At 41.0% G+C, this 26,289-nt stretch overlaps 1 protein-coding gene across 3 annotated transcripts in view; it reads right to left on the bottom strand.

The window, feature by feature from the left end:
- dlc1 (DLC1 Rho GTPase activating protein) overlaps positions 1–26,289 on the bottom strand; it is a 363,786-nt gene that overhangs the window by 46,206 nt on the left and 291,291 nt on the right. Inside the window, exon 1 of one of the 3 annotated variants that reach the window (XM_052036271.1) lies at positions 2,463–2,486. The exons of the other annotated variants lie outside the window; for them this stretch is intronic. The gene's annotated coding sequence lies outside the window, so the exon portion shown is untranslated. Of the gene's footprint in view, positions 1–2,462; positions 2,487–26,289 lie in introns of those variants that run through there. 3 annotated transcript variants of the gene reach the window in all.

The raw sequence follows: 26,289 nt of genomic DNA, 5'->3' as shown, positions 1-26,289 counted from the left end.
GGGAGGGTGTGACACTATGATGAAAGAAAAGAATCTGAAGGATGCCTTTGAACACGTACGTGGGTGGAGATAGCAAGATGGAGGTGGGTTCCAGACAGTGGAGTCCACACTGGTTAATGCGGTGGGCACTGATGGGGAATCTGAAGGACTGAGAACCAAGGAGCAGGCTGGCAGAGGGCATGGTTTGATAACATGTATCAACAGATCACTGATGTGGAGGCCATGTTAGGATTTGACTCCTAATTGTTAACAGAATGTAAATTCCATAATTATAACCAGCAATTCAAGCATGGAAACTGCAAATGTATAAGATAAATACTGTAAAATGAATAATCAAATGTACAACCTTTTCTTAAATTGTTAATACAAGGGTAGCTTACCCACTCCTTAAAATGCTGATGCTGGATGTCTCTCTCTTTAAATATACTCAGACATGAAGACCCTTATTAAGCATTAGCAGATAATCTCCTTATCCAGGATCCTAGTTACATTTGCAGCCAGTAGGAATCTAAGTGAAGACCCCATGTTTCCAAGAACAGTGATATCTGGTCATCTGGTTTTGGGGCAGTGGGTATTGGGTGCTGAGAGGAGGAAGTGTAGGGATGAAGTAAGAGAGCTTCAGGCTTTGAATTACCTAGGCTTTTACCCAACCCTAAGCCCATAATTAGTTGTAAACCATATCATGAAACACTTGAATTATGCTGGGCAGACATGGTCCAGATAACGCAGGAATAAGGATAGTGAGAAATGGAATATGATAATGAGATATGAAGGAAATCATTAGTGAGGGAGTTGTGAAGTGCTATGCAAGAGGCAAGTTAAGGGATCATATCTCCATGAAGGTTTGACCTGATCAGCCGGGTTCTCACTAATTGACCCTGGAACTTTGTGAAAACTTGCTTCTGCAGGACTGCCACATGTCACCCATGAAGAAGGATTTTAAGTAAATAACATCCAAACGTGCATTGATAAGATAAGATATTGTTATTAGTCACATGTACATCGAAACACACGGTGAAATGCATCTTTTGTGTAGAGTGTTTGGGGGGGGCAGCCCGCTATGGGATGGCAGCAGGCACCTCCAGGCACTTCTGCGCACAAGTGGATTGTATGCAAGGAATGGTAACAGCACAGTACAGTGGCTATATTTTTCACAAAGTTCCATTGAGTAACAAATAAAAAGTTTGGACTATGCAATAGAATTTACAAATCCCTCACTGACTGTGAAACAATCCTACATCTCCTGGGCTAACAACTTGTCTTTGAATTTATTTCCCCTCCCAAAATTACTTATTAATTCTCAGCACCAGTTGCAAACATAATGAGCAGATATCCGTTCCTTGGAACTTAATCTCATGCCTGCCGTGATATGGATTGATATTAGTAGGTTGCAATGTTTAACCTGAAGAGGCACTGTCCCAGGGCAGCTAATGTCACACACCTGAAAGTAAAGTGACCGCCAAAGGCTGAACAATCAATTTTCATAGATTGTCTGCTCCCTTTACTCTGCCAATTAGGTACAGTCTAGGTGATGCTTATTCAAAGTGAATTGGATCTCCTGAGTGTTTGCGCAGTAACTCCTTTACGAGTGCTTCTGCATTGATGTCTTCCTGCATCACGGGGAGACCAGCACTGTAGATTGGCTCTCAGCATTAAAGCTGCTAAATTCATCCCCCTCAGCCGGATGATAGAATTCCAGACCTTTTTTTAATGATCTTTGCTATTGGAATTCAACAGTGTAAATGTGGGGAGCTCTGCTGTATATGCTACTGCCTCCTGATTCAAACACAACAGGTGCCTTTTGTTTCAATACAGCTATAAAATTGTCTGAGATCTCAAGTCAGACCATGAGCTGTTCTGATCTTATCCAGACCAGTGACATGGCTTTTACAGTTGGGTTCAGTGTGTCTGGCCTAGGGAGATGACAAAAGTCAGTCATAATTTCTACTTCTGAATGATATCCGGGGGTCATGTTTGAAAGTTTGCATGTGTGACCATTAAATGTAAATTTACAACTTTGTCCGCACAATGGGGAGTCCCACCTAAAGTGAGAAAAGATTCAAATCGTAGTGCGCTCCATGTGATTTTCCAACCATCTAAATTAATGGTTGGAAAATGGTGGGAATGCACTAAGTGATCTGGGGGAAAATGCTCTAGGCTCCTGCCAGGAGCACAAAGATGGAAAAATACTCTGAATGAGGAGGGAATCAGACTTAATAGTGCTGACTCTCACTGTTAAATAACCTCAGAAACGAGGTTGATGCATGATGATGGGCTTACTGGATAGAACACAAAAGAGAATGCATTCCTTCAGGGACATGTATAAAAAAATAATTTGATACATGTGCATGTTGCAGTTCAGGGATGATGATTGATGTGAGTGCTCTATTCAGTTTAAAATCCACTTCCCGATTTGAAGCCAACTGAAATTTTTTACTACAATGTCAGCTATTGCACTGTACCTTCATTTGAATTCAGATTTGTTTTTCAGATTGCTCTAAATAGAAATCTTCTCCATGGCACATCAGGGCCACAGACATTACACAGATGCCATGGCTGTCCTCCCTACACAGAGCATTTATGCGCCTTAAGCAGCAGCAGATGACATGGGATTCACAACAGGCTCAGTTTAACGAGGCTTCTGTGGGATAGATTCCTTTAGGGACTCTGTATTCGAGATCCATCTGAAAACTGATAAAGAGAGCCCAAATTGTCAGCTGCACATAGCAGTGGTCACAGCTGGTTTACGGTTGCTCTGGCCTGCAGGGGTCACAGCAAGGGCTTGCTTTAATCAGCCTTTCAAATCTGCTGCCTTCAACTTTGTTCCATGAAAAATAAACACTCACAAAGCTCAGGCACCTTTAGGACACTATGGCATTTTAATTAATATTTATAATGTATGTTTACATGAGTGCAGTGCATAAACGCTTGCCTTTGCAGGGACATTATCAATTTCACAACTTTTTGGGGGTTAATTCTTTTAAAAAACAAAAGCTTTGTGACATTAGGTTTTGTTGCAGTTTTTAAAAATTGGGATTTTAGACAGACATGACTTTTATTGGTAAAGATTTGATGCTTTAAATATATGGTATTAAACAACAATCTCTTTAAATAGATATCGGCAGAAAACTTCTCCAGATCAACATAAGTTTTAAAATATGTTTCTCGAGGTCCAACATACCATGAATGCCACAATGATGTAAAGTTATTAAAGCCTAAAATCTCTGTCTTTTTTCCAAAATCTGTTTCTTAATACATGACTGCAAATTTAAGTAAAACAAATCAGAACTTTTATTGATTTAGGTTGCAGTGAGAAGATAAATAGTCCTTTCTATTACCTAATAGTCCCCAGATGTGCAAATATGCTCTTAAGTGGTCTGTACTAGCTGAAAATTAACAAAATATTCCTGGGGAACTGCCTTGCACCCAAGGGTGTGAAAATGACTATAAATTTGACCAGTTTTGGGAAAGCATGTTAAACCCATCACATTAAACCCATCATAAACCCATCATAAACCCATCAACCCTTTGTAATTAATTATTATTGGGTAGGGTGGGAGGGTGAGGGGGGTGGTGGCAGAAATGTCCCCCTTCTATTATCCTTCAGTCCCACTACAAACACCCCTAATCTCAATAGTTGAAAAAGAGCAAGAGGGATTGTGTGCCTCTGAGCTCCCTCTATCACTGTGAAAAATCAAGTAACAGGCATGCAGAAGCAGCCCGTGTTCTGAATGAAGAAAGGACTATAGCCTAAGGCTGTGACCTTCTTAGTGATAAACATATGTTCATTATCACAGCCATGCCATTTTATGAAATTTAGGCATTGAACAACATTCTCAAACCAAAAATAAGATAAGTTTTCAGACCTGAGTCCCCTGAAACCAGGTATCTTTCCATGCATCGATTTCCCAACTGATGTTATTCCTGGTCAAGCACTTGAAGCATTTGCAAACAGGTTAAGTCCTGGTAAAAATCAAAGTACATACTGGGATTTGGCATGGGACGAGAGCCAGTTGGAAAGCAGAACAAGCAAATCATAAACCTTTCCATTTATTTTTATCTTTGTGCATGTGCAAAAATATGAAAATCATTTTTGATTTAACTCTGGAAACTCAAGGCAAAATTAGTTCCACGAAAGGCAGCAATTTCCACATTGATCAGAGGCTGCTTCCTGCAATTAGACTGGTTAGCTCTTGCCACCTGAGCTAACCAACTAAAAGCCAGCGTGCAGCTTCTATTATAATAGCTCAGGGGACACTCGTGGTGACAGCAAGTCATCTTGCACCCGTGATTTGAGAAAGTATGCAAATAATGTTTGCTGAAGTATGGGTCTCAGAGGATTATATCACATCAGCACAATAAAACTTGTGACATGGAGGCAGTATGTTTGGGTCAAGAACGATGGGTGGAGGAAGGGAATTAGTTCTCAATAAACAAGCCGACATTTGTTTTCAGCAATAAAGGACAAGTATTCATCTAAATTTACAGGGAACCTGGCCTTTAGAGCCTGTCCATTCCAGCTTTGTGAAAAAGTATTTGACAAATCTATTTTGGTTTGTTTGAAAATGTGCAATTTACTGAAGTAGACCAGTTAAATGTTTCACTGAATTGCTTGTAGGCGAACACCATATGCACAAGTTTCTCTGTTTTTTTCCCCAAACAAACTGGTGTCCCATGAATGCAATATTGTCCCATTTTCATAGAATCCTGTTATTATTAATTTGCTCTTTATGTGAAAGAGAAATCAGCATGTATAAAATGATTGGGCACAAACCTAATACTGTGAGAGAGTCTAAGATGGGTCTGAGGTCAGTAGTGAAATCAAGCTGAGCCTGTGTGCTTGCAGTGCCTGGTGAAAGGCGCAAGTGGAAGGCCTATGTCATTTTCACACACAAGTCTCATATGGCCTGGTGGGTAATCTGAGAGGAGCTGGTTGTTGTAGACCCTGTTTACTAGGGACTGAAGAAGGTGACAATAGTAGTCCAGACAAGATAGGAAGGAGTGAAACATGTCAGCTGGAAGATGTTTTGGGGGCCTGGAGAAGTATGAATTCCTGGTGCTATGGTGACAGAGAGCCTTACTGTCAGGTCGTTAGGTGGGGCTCTCTATACTCCACATATGTCAGGATGAAAGTCGGATTTGGAACCCTACAGGAGACATAGGAACAGCCTCTTGCTGGTAATGGATGTGAATGCAGGGCAACTATTTAAAGACCTATTGGAAAATTGAAGCAGGTTGGCAAATGAATGCACATTGTCTCCACAAGCCTTTACTTAGCTAACCAATCATGTTAGTAGCAAGTAAATATTGCTCACACTTCATGATCTGCATGAAACGGAAATCATTTCCGTGCAATCCATATTTATTTGGAGGGGAGAATTGCTTCTCAGTTATTTTAAGATGTGGAAGAGGATTGAAATTCATTGCAATTTTTCTCCACTATTTACTACAATACATTAAGTAAAATGATGATAAACTACTTGTTACTGTGTTTCTAAATTCATGAGTCATCTACAGTTCTTCATTCTTCATTTGTCTACCATCATCTTGTAACACTTTTGCCAACATAATCTGCTGGCAATCGATTTTTTTGCAGCATAACTCTCTCAACACACATGTACCTGAGCAGAATTGCATCATGCTTGGCTTATCCCACAAGCCTGTTTGGACTTGATGTGCATTTTGGAATGCTTCCTGTCATTGTCAGCGCTAATTGAGCATGGGCTAATCTTGAGTATTTAAGGACTTTGAACAAAATTTAATGTTTGAACAAATATGTTACACACACAATTCACCCACATCCAAGTAATGGCACCTGCTAGCTTACACCATTGTCAGAGTATGAGACACAGGGACCTCCTCATCCATAGGGACTATCCACTAGAAAGTGGTTGCAAAGGCTATTCAACAGCTGAAAAACAACAAGGCTTCTGGAGCAGGCAAAAACCCTGCTGAACTACTAAAACATAGTGGAGAAGTAATTCTGGTGCCAATTTGTGACCACGTCCCCCTTTCCTGGGGTGTGTACTTCCTTTACCTCAGGAGCTACCTCTCAGTTAGGGCATATGTTGATGATGAAATTCACCTCAGCCACCTTGCGCCTGTGCAATCCTCAGCCAAGTGAGGAAAAAAGAGTTTGAAGACCAGGAGTTCAAACATAGCATCAAGCTCATGGTCTACCCAGCATGAATAACCTATAGTAGGCACCTCACAGTACTGAATAAGTACCATCAGTGGTGACTTCGCAAAGTCCAGTGGTAGAGTCTTCTCCCAGAACAACATTCATGCAAATCAAAGTTCTGATCACATTCAACCAGCTCTGGTGGTCCAAACGTCTGACAACAGATGCCCAAAACAGCTGCACTACCTCTGAACTCCAAGATGGGGAGAATTCCTGGAGGGATGGGGAAAGTTTTCCCAGGATTTTTTCAAAGTGTCCTTGAGAAAATGGAGCACACCCACCAGCTCATGGGAATCCCTGGCTCCTGACCACTCAGTGGAGCTGGAGTAGGCAGGAAGGCACTGAGCACCTTGAGATTCTACACAGGAGGACTCTGAAGCTGAAGCCATTGACAGACAGTGGAAAGAGTGCACCGTATTTCAAATCACCCACCTGGCTCGTCAAACATTGGCTCCATCACTCACTCCTGGACCCTCAGAAATGGAATGGAAGCAAGTCATTCTCAATGTCAAGAGACTGCTCAGAAGAAGAGCTTTGAACAGAACTTAATATTTGAGCAACCATCTTTTGTACATAATTCTGCTTTCCAGCAAAAAGAAGGTTATCTTCTGTGCTGTAAGGTTTTCTGATTCTGACTATCCATTGAAATTATTCAGTTGTGGATATCCTTGGCACCAAGTTTGTCAGATCCTTAGCAGAGGTACCCTAAAACTTAACACAATTGACATGAATTAACTTGGAACTTTATGTGGCTGACACTCATTTACTTCCTTCCTTTCCCTACTTTCAACTTTCACACCTTTCAACCTCTCAACATGCACTCCTCCAGGTTTGCCCCACAACACCGTGCCATGATAAAGTGGAAGAAGATGGATTAAGCCCCATCCCATTCTCACCTCTGCAGATCATTCCATCAAACTTGTTCAATGAGAGTAACTGAACATCTGAACTTCCTTAAAGACTGAGCTCTCTGAGCACATCATATTGGTATGACTACTGAAATGATGGCGCACAGCCTGCATCTCAAGACAGTCCTATCCCATCAGCTACTGAGTTTTGTGGCTGTTGGGTTTATTTCCTTACAATTGACAGAATACATTATTTTGCTGTAGTTTATATAACACAAACTTCATCTTAATATGTGCAAGATTGTTGGTTCCTAATTTGTGTATGTTTCCCTCACAAGATCTTCTCCTACTCTCCCATTGACAGTGTCTAATATTAGCCCAATAGCTGTTCCCTGCTAACACACCTGAGTGATCTTGGGTGAGATGCCTCCCTTCATCCACTCATGGGAAGCTTGAAGGTGAGCATTGGGAGGCATGTGACTGCTGCAACATTTCTACCATTTTCAGCCATTCTCAAACATACATTTTCTAAGCAATAGTGATTAAAAACATTGCCTTCTTTTCTCCCAAATACATAGAGACCAGTTATTACATTCCTTACTGTCTTACTGAGCTAAGGTAAGTCAAAACAGGCTAGGAACTGAAGATGAGGGCTTAGAAATTCTTTACCTCGTGCCACATTTGTGCAGTACATAAAAAAGCTAATCTCCAATCTGGTCACTAGCTGTGTGGCTCTCATAGAAAGGCAGACTTGTTCCACATTAGTCTGACACGCTTCTGCACAAAAGCAATTGGTCACACGCAGTGGTGTCTAACAGCATGCAGAGCACATTTTGACATTATTTGCTAAAGATTAATTTTTATTTGAATGGATTGGGTCACCCTTGCAGAAATAGGCTTTCAGAGACAGGCAAGGCCTGCAATGTAAAGGAGACCAACTTGACCAGGTCCTTTGATGTGGAGCTTGTACCGCAGGATGTTACCACAGGGGGGTCTCTGCAAACTTTGTACTTACTTCTCATTCCAACAACTGCTTCCTGCTGGGGGTCTCCTTTAGACCCCTTCTGAACTGGATCCCAGCCTGAATCTTATCCACCCACCCCTCTAATCTCTTGCCCTAACACCCAAGTTGATGATTCCTCCTCCCCTCATCAACAAAAGATCTAATCCTTCCTAATCTCACCTCTCCTCTCCCCACTCTTTCCAGGACCAATGTCATTCATAAACTCTCTGACAGCTAACTGAGTTCCTACTCTAGCTATGCCAAGGCTTGGCCCTCATGCACACTGGAGTGAAAGTCATGTACTATACATGTTTGATGCCTCTCATTCCCCACCTGAAGAATCTCCAGTTTCAAGAATCTTTTCGAGGCATTGAGGTGGAGAACTGTTTCTAGAATGGGCGTTGTTCTGAACCATTGAGTGCCGGTACTATATCATGTGCTGCACACGTTAATGAACCATCAATGGTGCAAAGACAGAATTATAGCAACGGTAAGTGTGCTCATTGGCAACAAATTTGCCTGCTTGATGATGAGGCAGCTTCTTCAGTGATACCTGACCTTTCTAACACACTGCACACAAAAGCAAGACCAGCAACACTTTTTAAAAACATGATCAGAAGTACAGAAACAGTTGCTGACAGTGAGAGAGAAACCTTTCAAGAATAAATTACATCTTACATTTGATCTCCCAAGGTGCAACACCTCACACTTGGCCGGGTTGAACTCCATCTGCCATTTCTCCACCCATATCTGCAACTGACTTATATCCTGCTGGATCCTTTGCCAGTCTTCTACACTATCCACAACACCACCAATCTTTGTATCATCTGCAAACTTACTAACCCACGCATGCACATTTTTATCCATGTCATTTATATATATCACAAACAGCAGAGGGCCCAGTACAGATCCCTGCGGAACGCGACTAGTCATGGACCTCCAGCTAGAATAAGTCCCATCGAACACTACCCTCTGTTTTCTATGGGCAAGCCAATTCTGAATCCAAACAGCCAATTCACCGTGGATCCCATGCATCTTAATCTTCTGGGTGAGCCTCCCATGAGGGACCTTGTCAAACACCTTACTAAAATCCATGTAGACAACATCTACAGCTCTACTTTTATCAATCACCCTCGTCAAACTCAATCAAGTTAATAAGGCACAACTTGCCCTGCACAGAGCCATGCCGACTGTCCCTAATTAGGCTCTGATTTTCCAAATGCTCATAAATCCCCAAGAAGGCGGCACAACATGGTGGGCCGAAGGGCCTGTATTGTGCTGTATTCTTCTATGGTTGATTGCAAGGACCTGGAGTTGCTGCTGTTTTGAATGGTAACATTCTGATACTATTGTAAGAATGTAAGGAAGGGGAGGGGAGGAGAGAGAGAAAAAACAGCTGAATCTCCAGGGAAAAGACAGGACATTGTGCCTCTTGTTTTGAGTTCCAGGATGAAAATAACTGTCTCCAGACATGATGACCACTTCTTTTTATCTTTGTTTTCCTGACTGGTGTTTTTAGACTCATTTACTGTGGTGCCTTCAATATACATTAAAGATAAATTGACTTGGCTTGAAATCAATGGAGATCTTCCGGTTTATTCTCAAATTGGGATGTTCATTTAAGGATATCTGTATTGTTAGATTACTATGGAATTTTATCTTGCTATTTCCAATGGATCTGTATTATTCCCTTCTGAAATGTTCAAAGGAGCTGCAAAATTCACAATCTAATTTAAACAAGTAAGATTCTACTGCAATTAAAAGTTACACTATTCCAGGTTCAGTACAAAATGCACAACTTGTGGTATTTACTACTTCAGTCAATGTTTAGAAGATCACTTGCTTCACCCACAGTTGCTGTCTAGATACCAAACACAACTTGCAAAACAAAGTTGACTTGTGCAATCTCTCAATCCTAATGCTTGAAATGTTTCACAACCACTAAATGTGTGTAAAAAAAAATTAGGGGATACCTTTCTGTAAATAGCCTTGACAAGATGTGTGTCTTTTAAACTCTGAACTTCAAACCCTCTCAAAACCAAACCAGTATGAGAAAACACTGACCAAACCACTGTGAAAATATACCATAAAACTCAGATAATCTGCGAACTAATTGTTCGGAAATCCTAATGGTTTGGTATCTGGTTTACCGGGTGCTGTTTCTTGTGTTCCCTTTAAACTTACTGGGGTCCTGGGTGACTGCTTTGCCAAGGACCTGTGCTCTGTTTGCAGCAGTCATCTTGAGCTCCCGGTTGCAAGCCACTTCAATGGCCCTCCCATTTCTACACTGACCTGTCTGTCCTCGATCTCCTCCACTGTCAGGGTGAGGCCAAGTGCAAACTAGAGGTACAACACCTCATATTCTGGCTGGGTAGTCTACAACCCAACAGCATGAACGTTGAGTTCGCCAATTTCAAGTAACCTGCACCCCCTCTGTTCGTTTTTCTCTCATCCTGATCCACGCAGGTCCCCTCGCACCCACTTCTTTCCAAACCTCCCCCCCCCATCCCCTGTTACCCAGTTTCTTTCCCCTTCCAACCTTGTTCCATCTGCCAATTACCCACACACTTTACCCATTTAGTTCCCTATCCCCTCTCCTTCCCTCACTGTTCCCATCTGCCCAGTATCCCTCCCTTGTCTTGTTCCACACATCATCTTCCTTTATCAGATTTCATAACCTGCAGACCTTTGCTGTCTCCACTAATCACCTCCCAGGATCTGTTGCTATCTCCACCCCTCCCTGCCCCCACATGGATCCACCTGCCCATCAACCTCAGCTCACCTGGATCCACCTATTGCCTGCCAGTTCCTGCCTCACCTGACTCCCTCACCTCTTCTATACTGGCTAGCTCCCCTTTGCAATCTCAGTCCTGGTGCAGGGTCTCAACCCAAAACAATGACTCTATAGATGCTGCCTGACCCGTTGAGTCCCTTGAGCAGCTTGATTTTTAGTCTCGCTGGGAGTGCCTTTCCTGTGCTCCATTTAAACTCTTTGGGGCCCTGTTCCCTGTGTTCCCTTTAAATTCACCAGGTCCCCATTTGCTGCACTCCCTTTAAACTCACTGGGGACCAGTTTCCAGCACTCTGTTTAAACTCACTGGGGTCCTTTTTCTCAAGCTCCATTTAAACTTACCGGGTGCACTGGAAAACTTATTATACCACTGTATAACATCTAAAACAAAAATGAACTAAAAGTATGTTGGGGTATTAATCGGAGTAATATCCAATAATCTGTAAAATCTTTTAATCTGGCACCACTCTGTGTGGCGGATTATTGGAGTTTTACTGTACATGGCTCATTTTGTGCCACTATGGATCAATTACTCATTTATAATGTTATCTGTCAGTTACACTATGTGTTCTTCCCTGACTCCCTACATGCTCTGAAAAATTGAACTCAAGTATATTCTATTAATCATCCACGAGGATCCAGGTTCACTCACATTACTGTTGGCTTTCAGTGAAAACTTTGCTGATGATTAAGTAATAAAGTAGATGTTTTGAAAATTATGATTGGAAGAGGACGGAAAGAAACGAGAACCAAAGCCATAAGATTAAATGTAAGAGATTTAGAACGAGGGCATAGGTTGTGAAATAAAAACTGAAAATGCTGGAAAAACTCAGCAGGTCAGGCAGCATCTGTGGAAAGAGAAATAGTTAACGTTTTAGGTCGAAGACACTTTATCAGAATCGAGAAGTCTAGGTTTTGGTATTTGGTAATTGGTTTATTATTTACATATATACTGAGAAATAGTGAAAAACTTCGTTCTGCCTTCCTAACATAAGTACATCGAGGTAGTACAAAGCACCGGAGCACGGTGACTCTTTGCAAGCTGTTCATAGCAGATCTATTCATTGCATCTATTATAGTCTAGGTAGCAGAAAGATAAAAGGGATAGAGCAGAGGAGAACTTCTTCAAGGATGGTATTCCTGCAAGAGATGTGGCAGTGAATTCATAGGTTGTGAAGTTGTTGGGCAGAGGAAATACAAGAAATGAGTTTATCAAATAGCCTGTTTCAGTGTTCAATGCTGCAAATCTGCCAACTGGACAGCATAGTTGGAAGATGTGAAACGTAATGAAGCTTTGTGCCAGCAGTGCTGAATACGAACATTTAGCTCATGGGATGACAGGATATATTTTGAATTTGGCCGATAAGGTAACGTAAGTGATTTCAGCAGTCAATGGAAATTTAAATTAGAAGATATATCCAGTAGGTGATGGATCAGTTATCTTCCATTTACCTGACCTCCTGAATTCAAAATGACGCTCATTTAGTTGTATATTCTAAATCTAACATGGAAAAAAAACATTTCATGAATTGCTCTGATTTGAATGCACAGCATAAACTCACGAGGAAGCACAGAATAAGAAAAAGATATCCAGTTTATCAATCTGACTCCCTTCATAAATTATCCTTCATTGATTTAATCTTCTCTGGGTCAATTCTGCAAAATATTCCTCCTAATTTCTGTAAGGGTTATTTTCCAAAGTATTGACCCACCCCAACATTTTACTGCTCAGTCTTGCCTGGTTTTACAGATGAAATTTGCTTGGTTACCATAGTTTAGGAACTGCCTGATATAATACAACAGGATTCTGGACTGAAGGAACAAATAAGTATACTGAAGGACTGAAGGAATAAATAAGTATCTCATGGGGCATGAGATCTTTGTCAGAGAACCTCAATAATGTGTTGAGCCTTCATGACACATATCAAATTCATCTTTGAATTTTTGATTCAACTTCTGGCATCAAACTAATCTATTCAAAGATTTCCTGAAACAACTTTAATTCAGCAACTAACAGGGCAGCCGCCAACATTGTACAGTAATCATGCTGTAATTTGGTAGCCATTTTCTTGTGCAAGAACAACATTCACAATAAATCACTTGAATGTTAATAGATTCCAGCTAAGACTGAAACAATTTTGAAGTTTCTAAGAATGCTGAAAAATGCAGAACAGAATAAGCTCATCATTACACTATTCTAAGTTGTTTACTTCCATGGATTTCTGTAATGTCTTGACAAATGTTTTAAGGGACAGTATATTTACATAAAGGAAGGAATGGTTTATTTGTAAAGCAACATACTTAACCTGTATACATGTAGTCTTCAAACTCCTGCTGCAGACTGTTTGCTCCAGTCTGTGACATGGGTACTTTGTTGTCAAGCAGACCCACCACAGAACTCTCTTGTCCTAGAGTATGTTGACACACACAGAAACACTACAGTTTCTAAAATCAGAAATTCTTCCACACTGAATTGGGTAAGATGTATGTTTTTTGATATCATAGCAGAGATCTCATTAATTGTTGCATGATGCAGTCTTCAATAACTCATCGGATTGGTTTTTCCACCTCCATCATCTTTCTGACTGCTTATTCTGTTGTAAAGGAAATGATTCGTACTGAAGTTATGTCTGCTGCAGGCACTGTTAGGATGAGTACATTTCCCAAAGGATCATGGAGACACAAGAGGATGCAGATGCTGGAATCTGGAGCAACAAACAATCAGCTGGAGGAACTCAATGGGTTGAGCAGCATCTGTGGGAGGAAAGGAATTGTTGACCTTTTGGTATCAGGACCAGCGGGGCTTTGAACAGTGCTACATCTCTTTCACTGACCACCAGCTCATATAATGGAGAAGACCAACAACCCACTGTGGTGTTGATTATAGCATAAACAATTTAAAATTCCTGTCATCTCCTAGATTCACAGACATCTGCATCCCGAGAAGCATGCATTGCTCTCCAATAGCTAACCACTAGATTTATTGCTCCCATTGGGAGATCATCCAGCAGCTAAATGATTAGGATGAGTTCCAGAAGATGGTCTGAAAAACTCTGGTCAAGGGAAAATCAAGAGCCAGTTGATAAAGCACATGTGTGGGATCAGCCACTTAGATATATTAGAACCATATTTCAACTAAACTATTCCTGGAAACAAGCACAAGGTATTTGGGATGTAAACAGAGAGTGGTGGGGATACTCTGCAGGTCTGGCAGCAACTGTAGAGAAAGAAACTGAATGAACATTTCAAGTTAATCACCTTTCAAAAGGGGTCTAGGAGAGTGAATGGGATTCAGAAGGGAAGTGAGGGTAAAGGGGGAGTGGAGAACAGCAATAGGGAGGGAGGAAGGAAGTTAGTGGAAGGGAGAACCATGAGGCAGACTGTTTAGTTGAGGGGTTGCTGAGAAAGAGGGTGTTGACAAGAGTGCATTTTGGTGTGTGTGTGGTTGAAGTGAATCCATATGCAGGAACAGGCACATCACCAAACTAATATTAGACATTTCTTCATCTAAAATATACTTTTACACATTTATATTTTCTCTTGGAGTATACACAGGATTTCATAGATTAATAGCCAACTATTGGACTGATGTGCTCAGAAATCATTCCTCGTTAAACTGAACACTTGCTCTTCCCATTTAGTCACTCCACCCATGTACCGCAAAAATGGCTCAGCCCCCTTGTATTTGGTTGGGATGGACAAGGCTAGCAAAAATATACATTTAAAATTTAAATAGATTTAATGAGTGCAAGGGAAGGCAATGCTTTACAAGACTGGCTTTTTTAAATGATTAATTATGAACATAACCAGTGTTTCTGGGACAGATGCATTTATCATGGTTCTGTCCATTATTTGTGTTATTTCAAATGACACGCCAAGATTCTGCAGATGTTTTTAGAGTGGGAAGATACTAGGAGATATAAAATAGTCAGTACAATGGCAGATGATATGGCATGTACATCTGTGTGGTTAGCTAAAGTTGTCTTGTACCTGTAGTTCCTGCCAGCGTTGAAGTTTGGTAACTAACAACAGCATATTATTTAGTTTTACTGTTTTATTTTATATTTGCCAAGTATCAGTAGCTTTGCACGAAGATTATTACTCAAATTACAAACAGAATGTCTTGATCTCTAGTATGCCACATGCGTAGATTAATTTCTCTGCTAAAGTAAATGGGACTATAGTATTGTGTTGTATACTATAAAAGCTCCATTGTGCTTGGCATTCGCAATGTTTGATTACAATGTTTAAAATGCATAGGGCTTGATTCAGAAAATCCCTCATAAGTACTGCAGTTTTAGCTCAACAAGAGATAATTTCTTTTTTCCTCACTATTTGTTTTTTTGGAATGGCTCCCTTTCCAAGCTTCTATTTTACACTCAATAAACAGATGCCAGCATGGGTTTCATTCAACCAAGACTACTTATTTTTGCACCAGAAAAAACACTTTTTACACCTTCACAGAGAGCCTGAAGTCTCTCACCATGAGGTTCTCTATCAGGGTTAGTCAGAGCATATTTAAGAGGTGAGCAGCGCACTGTGTTACTAACATTGTAGGAATGCTCAGTTGGCACACCAGATTTTCAAAGTATCTCATCAGAGTATTCATGCTGACAGTGAACTACACCATATTTCAATGGATGTGCTGATCTAATTATGTTTACCTCATCTGAAGCTTACCCTTGGATCTTTTCCAATATTTTTTGCATGCGGTACTGAGAGTGTGCCTCAACATACCACTTCAGCGCACACCTGAAGCGCTCAGGGAGTTGACACAAAATGTTGGCAAGAGAAAGGAAAAACTGAAATGTGAGAAAGTCAGTAAAAGTCTTCATTCCAGCAACCTACTGTGAGCCCCGTTCACGAACACATCTGGGGAGCACTGAATAAATCTATGCAGAGCACTTTTAAAATATGACACGATAAAGAAATTATTGTCATGGATAATTAAGGATTATTACTAGTTTTTAGTATTTGATAGTGATCAAATTCTGGTGAAAAGTTAACATATGATGAAATTTACTCATAGAATTCAGCCACTAAGGTCAATATACAATAGCTATGAACAAGCTGCATACAGACATACAACATACGAAGCACACTGATGCCTCTACTTCCTCAAAAGACAAAGAAAATTCGGCATGTCCCCAATGACCCTCACCAATTTTACAAATGCACCGTCAAAAGCATCCTCTGCGGATGCATCACAGCTTGGTATGGCAACTGCTCTATCCAAGGCTGCAAGAAATTGCAGAGTTGTGAACACAGCTCAGTCCGTCACGCAAACCAACCTCCCCTCCATTGACTCCATCTACACTTCCCATCGCCTCAGGAAAGCAGCCAATATTATCAAGGACCCCTCCCACCCCAATCATTCTCTCTTCTCCCCTCTCCCGTCAGGCAGAAGATTCAAAAGCTTGAGAGCACGAATCACTGGACTCAAGAACAGCTTCCATTCTGTTGTTATTAGACTCTTGAATAGACCTCTCACATGCTAAAGACAAAGTCTTGATCTACCAATCTATCTTGATGTGGCTCTTGCACTTTATTTGTTTACTTTCATTGCACTTTCCCTGTAAATGCAACACTATATTCTGTATTTTTTTAACTACCTCAATGTACTTATGTATGGCATGATCTGTGTGGATGGCGCGCAAACAAAAGCTTTTCACTATATCTCGGTACAGGTGACAATAATAAACCAATATCAATACCAATAGGAACAGGAATAGGTCACTTGCTCCCTTGTGCCTGCTCTACAAGTAAATAGTATCATGGATGATCTGACTGTAACCCCAGCTCTGTATTCCATCTTACCCATGGTAACTTTCAGTCCCTTTGCTTATAAAGTATCTATGTCAGATTTTCAAAGACTGCTTTCACTGCCTTTTGAGGAAGTTAGTTTCAAAGATTCCCAACACTCTAAGATAAGAGCACATTTTGATCGCCAATATCCCACATCACGAATACAAGGTTATTGTAAAACTGTTCTGTTTGACTCCTGTGTTCCTGCATGAGTCAAACATGTTCATTTTGAAAGTCAAATATCCTATAGTTTCTTAACTATTCCTCCATTGCCCTTGAAAGCTGTCTGTTTGGCAAAGAATTAACCTTTATAAGTCAACCAAGTAAATTTTATTTTGTTTCAATAATAAAGATCACCACAGCCAAACCTAGGCCTAGAAATTCAACCACTCAATGCTATGTTTTTCAGCATTAGGCAGTTGAAAATCAATTTTTTTCCCCCAGGGTAAAACGTAATAACAACCAATTCTGAGTTATTTTTGCATTTCTCTGTAAATCCAACCGAATGCTTCCATGTGTGAGTCACTCTTGCACTTCTGACATGATTTCCACAACAGGGCATAAGGGACGATGTAATTTCTCCTTTTGGAGTATTGTGGGAATTTGAACTAATTTTGCTGAAAGTAACTACGGATGGATGCTCATGGGACAAATAGACCTTCCCAACACAGTGCTGGACCAGAACTCCAAAAACAGAAAGTCCTTTAATTACCGCGCATCTACTTGGCAAGCCCAGCTGGTGATGTGCCAAACACTTCATCACGCCCCAGTGTCACTGCAGAACCTCAGAGGTTGAAGCCCAGGCTGACGTCCTCAGTGCTCCAGCTTCTTGAACCATTGTGTCCCTCATCAGAGGCCATGATCTTCAACCCTGTTCTGCACGGCCACTTCTCCCTTTGCCACCTGTGATTCTTGATCCCCATTCTGAGTCCACTCCCCAGTTCCTAGTTCTATTCAGCCAACTCAGCCAAGCATCAAATCCATGGACTTGAAAATCAAAAACCTGGAAATCTAAAATAAAAACAGAAAGTGCTGGAAATTCTCAGCAGGTCAGGCCATATCTGTGGGAAGAGAAACTCAGCTAACGTTTCAGGTCTTTGATGTTAGCTTTGTTTCTCTTCCACACAGATGCAGTCTGACCTTTGAGTATTTCCAGCATTTTCAGTTTTTTTATTTTAAGTCCATGGACTTATTGCCAGTTGCTCACTGAGTGAAAGCAATAACCTATCAAAAGGGCTGCCACCAGGGAAAATAACAATCTTTTCTGCCCCTTTATTTAAAGAACAGCTTCTATGCATGGACATGGTAGACAGGAGCAAGACTTGGAATGTTAATATGCTGCTCAGGGTTTCTGGTAAGTGAACTTTTTGATGCTCTGTTGCTTTTTGACAAACCTAGCTCACTATCATCTGATGTGAAACAATGAATCAAGAATGATTACATGGTCCTTTACAGTTAACGCCAATACGCAGCTCTTAACTTGCTGTCAGCAACCTTTACAGTTAGGATAGTGAGACAGATCTTCTCCCTCATTATTGCATCCCCACTTTGCTGCAGTGTCAGTTAAATCACCAAATCCTTTTGAGCAAAATATCCAATTTACCTTTCAGGACATGTTGAATGACAAAATATAAAATATCAAAATAAAAGCTTTCTATGTGAATCATGATTTCTCATGGGAAATAATTAAATGTTTGTTTTAATCATTAAGCTTGAATGAGACTTAATGAGAAACAGTTTCCCATTGTACGGAACAGTAGCATAGTGGTTAGCATAACGCTATTACAGCGCCAGCGATTGAGGTTCAATTCCCGCCGCTGTCTGTAAGGAGTTTGTATGTTCTTCCCGTGACTGTGTGGCTTTTCTCTGGGTGGTCTGGTTTCCTCCCACATTCCAAAGATGTACGGGTGAGTAGGTTAACATGGGTGTAACTGGGCGGCGGGGGCCTGTTGGGCTGGAAGAGCCTGTTACCGTGCTGTATAAATAAAAAAAAGTTTCTTACTCCAATATGTCTTTATTTGCTATTATCTCATCTTGAGAAGAAGATTTGTTGTAAAAGAAGGCTGTTAAATTAAGACAAGTACAAATGGTTTGTTTGTACCAACTTGTTACAAGATCTTTGCCACCTTCTCCTCATCAGAATTACATATATTTTACTTTATATGGGAAAGGAACACTGCTTTAACTTCCAATCAGAAATGCTTCTTCATTTCAAACTGGGTCACTTACTGTGCTTACACAAAGTAAACACATTGGCTGATTTCCCACACTGACATCTCTCTGCAATAAAAATCAAGTAAACATTCTTTTTGCTATCAATGCACTTGGTCTGACATGGATTAAGTCTTTTGCTGCAGCTTCTTATGTGAAATAAATACCATTGCACCATACTGGAAACAGGAGTAAGTTTTAGTGACCAAAATTTCTTTAAAGGGCTATGTAAAGTTGTGCTGGATATTGATGGCATACTGAGGTTGATTTTATCCTTTGTGCAGAGTTATGTGATCCAGTCCATCTACAAGTAGCAGCAGAGAGCCTCAGCTGGGTTCATCATCTGCTTGCTGACCTTTGGACCACAAAGTACATTCCCCAGCCATTAGTGCTAATGGGCACCCACGATAAGTTTTATCCTATTAATGTAGCATCAATAACATATATCGTTCTTCTGTTGTCAATGGAATCCATAAAAATAAAAGAAGCAGACTTGATGCTTCTGGTGGTGAGCCAAACATTGAGAACCGCTGTGGAGGTGACACTCACATGTTGCCTCTTACTATGGGACTTTGAGCAAGGCTATAAGCACGAATATAAAATCAACCATTTTTGGAAAGACATGTAAAAAACTTATACTATATGCCCACATGCATTTACACATGACCTTAACATGCACAATGTCTTCTTGTTTGAAGGGGGGATGTGTCTCTTCTCAGCACCCCTGAAATTCATTGCATGTGGTGTGAGGATCTCCTGAGCACTCACTGACAGCTTTGCTGAGGAGAAGTAGAAGTTTATTGCTCTTTGCCTACTGGTGCATTGACAGTTTTCTGACTTTCCTCAAAAGACCTCAAAATAAACTGAACTCAAAAGTTTACTTTGGGCAACTTTTACTTTTAAAATACTAACAACTATCCAATTATTCTAATGAACGATTCCATATTCACACAACAGACTGATAGCCAATATCCCTAAGGTATGTGTTGATGACATGTGATCACCATTTTTACCCCTTCAGCTAGGAACAGTTGGGTTTGGGCAGGATTTCTACTTTACACTCGTCTCCAATTTTAAACATTATCAGTTTCACTGGATTGCTCCTGTCAGATTGGTTAGTCTTAAACTGGGACTTCTGAAAGCAAAACAAAAAAAAGAATGTTTCTGTAAAAATACATTTATTTTTCTCAATGAAAATGTCAAATTGTACTTCCTTTCCCCAGGTGGCTTATACCTTGCCAGAAAGCAAATTGGAAATTTGGGCTCCATCTGATTGGGTTACCTTAGAGTCAGCAACAGCAGCCACCTCCACTCTTTATTTTGGCTTTGAATTTGATTAATATGTTTCTCTACTGAGAATGATAGTGAACAAGTTTTGGTTTTACAGGTAGGAGGATGTGTTGGAAACATTGGAAAACACGCAAGCAATGACATTCTCAGCATTCTGTGAAGCAAATATTGTTTATTTTAACCTGTACAGGGCAGAAGATCTGTGAATTGAAATTTCAGCTTAAATGCCAGAACATGCCTTATGGTGACGTCCAATACTGACCCCATCTGAGAGCATGTGGGATCAGGGGAATGTCACAATCAGCTGTTGGGGCCTTACATCTTGGGCACCCTTTGAGCTATGAAGGTCAATATCGGTCATGCAAGGCTGCCCCTGGAAAGAGCTGTACCTTTCTGACAGAAATAAGTGAAGAAGGAATGAATGCAGTACATCCAGTTCCCAGACTAACTCTGGCCAATGGGTTCATTCCCTAACAGTGTGAGTGTGCTGGACGGTTTATAGACATTTGGCATTAATAATCTGCAAACTGTTGGTGTTCTTAAGGTTTTATAGGCAGGAATCTTCTGATGATATTGGAAATATTGATGCTGATAGTGGCAGATGATGAAGAAGGGGATGAGGTGGTGGGGCTGAAACTGATAGCCCAAAGTATACTGTATACCTATTGGGGAAGAAGCTGATGTGTGTCGATTTGAGTGGCAGTGGCCAAAGATCATCAAGGAAAATTTATTCTTTTTTGGGAGCCACCTGCCACCTGTCTTTTCCTTGAAAGGCTGCTGGTTTCTACCTCCTATACTTCTTCCACAACAGCTCCATCCTCTGCCATTGTTGATGAAGATCCCTTACTTCCAAACCAAGGACCCCTCCCCCTATCGTGTTCCGTCATTTGGATACTGTCCTCCTGCTCACCATCCAAGTACATGGTTCCCTGAAAGTGGCATCACAGATAGACAGGGTGGTGAAGAAGGCATTTGGTATGCTGGCCTTCGTCAGTCAGGGCACTGAATTTAGGAGTTGGGACGTTATTTTGCAGTTATACAAGACGATGGAGTATTGTGTACAGTTTTGGTCACCCTATTATAGGAAAGACATAATTAAGACGGAAAAAGTGCAAAGAAGATTTACAAGAATGTTGCCAGGACTTGAAGGCCTGAGATATAGGGAGAGGCTGAGCAGGCTAGGACTTTATTCCTTAGAGTGTAGGAGACTGAGAGAGGACCTTATGGAGGTGTATAAAATCATTAGGGGCATAGACACAATGAATGCACTACAGTCTTTTTCCCTAGGAAGGGGAATAAAAAACTAGAGGGCATAGGTTTAAGGTGAGAGGAGAAAGATTTAAAGGGGACCTGAGGAGCAAGTTCATCACATGGAACAAGCTGCCAGAGAAGGTAGTTGAGGCAGGTACAGTAACAACATTTAAAAGACCCTTGCACAGGTTCATGGATCAGAAAGGTTTAGAGGGTTATGGGCCAATCACAGGCAAGTGGAACTAGCCTAGACAGGCATCTTGGTCAGCATAGATGACTTGGGCTGAAGGGCCAGTTTCCATGCTGTGTCACTTTATTACTCTATAACGCTCTGACCACTGTAACCTCTGCGTTTAGACTCTCAGAACGCAAATTGTCCAATTCGATTGCTTCCATATCCAGCAAATGTACTTCCAATGATTTGAAACCCCAAGATCTACATCACTCTCAATACTCTTTTCTGCATTCCCCCTATAATCCTCAAAGTACTTCTAGACCTTGATATCTTATGCCAGCCTATTATAGATTCCCTTCCTATTCTCCTGGGTTTTGTAATATTTGACATTTGCAAGTAATTTCAGCTGTTGACCATAGTTACTTTGTGTATTACTAGCCTTTAAAATGCTCATTACAACTGTCCCAACGATGAATTCTTAAAGACACGGCCATAAATTAGTTCAGCCATACAGATGACAAGAGCTGATTTTTTTTTGCATTAGCTGATTTAGCCAGTTTTAGATCGAAGGCCGTTGAGAATGTTACACTCAGTCTTAGCACCCTGGGCCAAGAGAAGAACAGGATTAAGCTTAGCTATGCTATTCCATCAGATGGAATCTTTAATGGGCAGGAAAATAAGGATGGCCTGCAGCAACAAACAAGAAGCTGGAGGAACTCAGTGGGTCAGACAGCATCTGTGGAGGGAAATGGACAGTCAATGTATTGGATTGAGACTGGACTGGTCGAGTAAGTGGCCAAAACATAGAACATTACAGCACAGTACAGGCCCTTCAGCCCACGATGTTGTGCTGACATTTTACTCTGCTCTAATATTTATCTAACCCTTCCCTCCCACATAGCCCTCCATATGAGTTCTTCCAGCATCTTATTTGTTGTTCCAGATCCCAGCATCTGCAGTTTCTTGTGTCTCCAAGGATGGCACATATCCTATCTCCGGACATGTGAGCAGCAGGTGTAGCTCCTTTTTGCCAGTATAAATTTAGTCCTACAATGATCACTTTAAGAGCTATATCTAACCAAATATCTTTTGAGGCCAAATCCACAATTCTTTTTCCTCCCTCTCTGAGCTCCATCTGCAACCTACTAAACTCCAAACCTTATTATAATGATGCATCAGGGAGGAGTAAGGACATGAGAAATCAGAGCTGCAGTAGGCTTTTTTGTCACTTGACCCAATTCCACAATCCATAACATCAGAATACTCTTCTGCCCTATCCCATGATCCTTTAATTCCCTTAGTGTTCAAAAATATATGACTTTCACTCTCAAATGCTCTCATTGCCTAAGCATTCACCAGGCTCTGGGTAGAGAACTCCTCACCCTTCTGAGACTTACAATCATTGGGTGGAGGATGCATCAAAAGCACCACAGTAGATAGCACCACAAATGAATTTGGTTAAAGTCACTTTGGTGTTGCAGCCGGGGAAGAACCCGATTGGGGAGATTGCTACAGGGAATTAGGGAAAAGATGTGCAAAGACCTGGAAGCAGTAATACATTCAAAGAATTTGCAGAGGAATGGGAGAGTACACATGGTGTGGGAATTAATAAGATATTATTGAGGAGTGGGTAGTGGGAGTTTCGAAAGGGAGGGGAGCAGAGGGGAGGAAAGGGAATCATTTTAAAATCCCAGATGAGGTGAGGTTAAGGAGGAAAATTGGGTGGTCATTAGTTTAGTGAACTTGAATCAAAGGATTCAACACATGAGCCTTTTAGATGAGATCAGAAAGGGCCTTAAGAGAAATGGGAAATAAAATAAAGAACGATAAATATCAGCAGACCTGAAGTGGAGACGATAAGGTGGAGTTCATGCAGACGTGAAAGGGAGACGGCACGGTGGAGCTCCAGCGGACGTGAAAGAGAGAGGGCTAGAACGAACTTAAGCGGCCCTGAAAGGGTGATGTCACGGTGGAACCCATGCGGACCTGAGAGGGAGACGGCAGAGTGGAGCTCATGCGTACGCGAGAGGGTGGTGGCTCAGTGGACTGTGTAGGGTGAAACAGGCGCAGGCACGGACGGAAGGAAGGGGCAACCAACCAAGAAATGTGCAACAGTAATCGGGCGAGAGCAAGGTGACTGCAAGTGGGCGGCGAAATGTGAAGAGGGTGCGGACCCGGCAGGGTGAAGCAGAAAGGATGCATGTAAATAGTGTTGATCAGTCCAAGGGCGGCATGGACAAGGTGGGCCGAAAGGCCTGTTTCCATGCTGTATGACTCTATGTCGGTGTATAGCCTGACAGAGTCATACAGCATGGAAACAGGCCTTCTAAACTTTTGGAAGGGAGGCTGCAAGACAGTGCTGTGATTATCCAACCTTTGTCATGGGAAAAGATAGCCAAGCAGATAAAAGAAAAGATTAAAGGATATACTCAATGCTTCCTTGTAGAGTTGCAACATCCCCACTGATTCCTGGGAATCTCTAGCCCATGAGAGATTCTTCTCACACTGGAGGGACACCAGGCCTTGCATTGGCAGCTGTGGTCATTGGGAGAGTTGACTATCCCACAAAGTACTCAGCCACCCCGACAAGCCACCATCAGCCCCCTCAGTAGAAGAGTTGCTGGTTCCCACAGTGGCCTTAGAACCCACAAAACCAGAGTAGAGGTAAGTCACCTTTTATTCCCGAGTGGCTGTCTCAGAGAGATGAGATGAGAAGAATTGTTTTTTTTAACAAGCCCAGGCCAATAAGTCAGAGGTCGTGAGTTTAACTTCTACTGCAATTATTTGATTATTTGAACTTAGTTTGAAAATTCTATAAGTGAGCCTAATCAGTTCTTCTAAACCTTTATGTTCTTCTCTGTGACTTTACTCACACATCAACATTGATGACTTTTAACTGCCTCATGATGTAAGCCAGCACACTACTCGGGCATGTGGGCAGTAATAACAGTCTTACCAACAGTGTTCACATTCAGAAACTAAATAAAAAAAAATGAAGACCAGAGAGAGAGGTCTAAGGAAACAGTGGGTGATGGAGAGAAAGAAGCAGCAGCTTATCTTGACTTTGCAGAATGATTTGGTTTTGGGAATGAAGAGTGAGTTTTGAGATAACTTGAAATACACCCCACCTTCCCGCACGCTCCCCCCCCCCCCCCCCCCCGCCGTCCCAGAAATAGAAAGAGAAAACAGAATACAAATGAAGTGACTGCATCCATGAATAAGCTCATACTTGTCTCAATACCTTTGCAACAGGTTTTTTTTTCATTCATGCATGTGATTGCAACAAGCAGTTCCTTCACAGTGAAGAATAATAATCTAGATTTCTCAGGTCTGATAAATAGTACAGGTCAGATGAAAGGAACGGGTAAGTTTTCTCCACATTCCCCTGTATTATTTAAAATAGCTGTAAAAATCAGCTAAATACTTTTAATATGAAAGAATCAGGTTGATTATCAGTGACATACATTGTGAAATTTGAAAAAACACAATCTGAAATAAATGTGCTTGAAAGAACAACTTAGATGATGTGTTTGAAGCTCAGAAAGATTGAGAGGGTGGAAAGTTCAAAGGTCAACAAATCATATTCTGATGCACAGTAGGATGAAAGGCCAGAGAAAGGGAAAGGAGCAGGGAGGGGTTCCAGGAGGTGAGCAAGGATCTGCCGATCAAATTACATGCCTCAGGTTGCAATAGGGTGGTTAGCAGAGGAAGATTCAAATTCTGAGTGCACTTGAGCTATCAGAAAAAGTTGATGATGCAAAAGAGGCCGTCAGTATGATTAAAGTACAAGAGCACATGGTAATATCAGGCAGGATTCCACAAAATGGTGTTATACTGAGGTCAAAGGAAAGTGACCGAATCCATTATGTGGTGAAACTTATAGGCCAGGAATACACCAAATCTGATACAGTGACATAGAGTGTGCAATAGTGTACACAAATTTCCTTTACAGGATAAAAACGTAAAATGTATGGTCAGGATTGGCAATATGTGAAAGATATAATAACAATACGTGGAATACACACCAGTGTATGAGGGAATATAGTAACATCTTGGGGAAACATTTTTGAGAACATTTTTGTGGGAACTGGAATATCGTTTTACATGCTTTGAAACAATTCATTTTCCTTTTTATGTAATCTCTTCATAGTGCAAAAATCATGACCTAATTACACTTTGGATTCACTTTTAAAAAGCAAAAAGTAGGCTCTGATGGGTTTATTTGCCACTTTAGTTAACTAAAATCCAAACTTTGATGTTGTACAATTTGAAGTAGCATATTCCTCTCAAGAAATTCTTATTGGTTCCCTTTGGTTACACTTCCTAATCAGAAACAAGTTGTAATCTGAGCCAAACTGTGCAGATATTAAACTGAATTTATAGGGGACTAGAAAGGTCAGTCCTGTAATGTTTGTTAAGTAAAAGTGATAAGTAAAAGTGATAAGAGAATCCAGTATATTTTCCAGATTCTGTTCAAAGTCTTTCTGCCACAAGCTTTCCAATAGTGCAAGTTTAAACAGTCTGTAAGGTTACGCTTATCTGCTTTTGACCTTTAGAAGCTACATTAAGGTGACATTTGCTGATTCGTGTTGAGAGGGTCACACAAAAGTCATTGAATATCAAACTCCCTTCATGTTTTTCCACAATAAATCAACTGATGGTGATTTATGAAGCTAAAAGGGTGGATGAATTTAAACATAATGCTCAAAAACCGATTATTACCTTGTCAGTCAT

The sequence above is a fragment of the Pristis pectinata genome, chromosome 2 (assembly GCF_009764475.1).
Source record: "Pristis pectinata isolate sPriPec2 chromosome 2, sPriPec2.1.pri, whole genome shotgun sequence".
NCBI classification, from domain to species: Eukaryota; Metazoa; Chordata; class Chondrichthyes; order Rhinopristiformes; family Pristidae; genus Pristis; species Pristis pectinata.
Note: the sequence above shows the minus strand (reverse complement) of the source record. Positions and strands in the feature narration are given on the sequence as shown.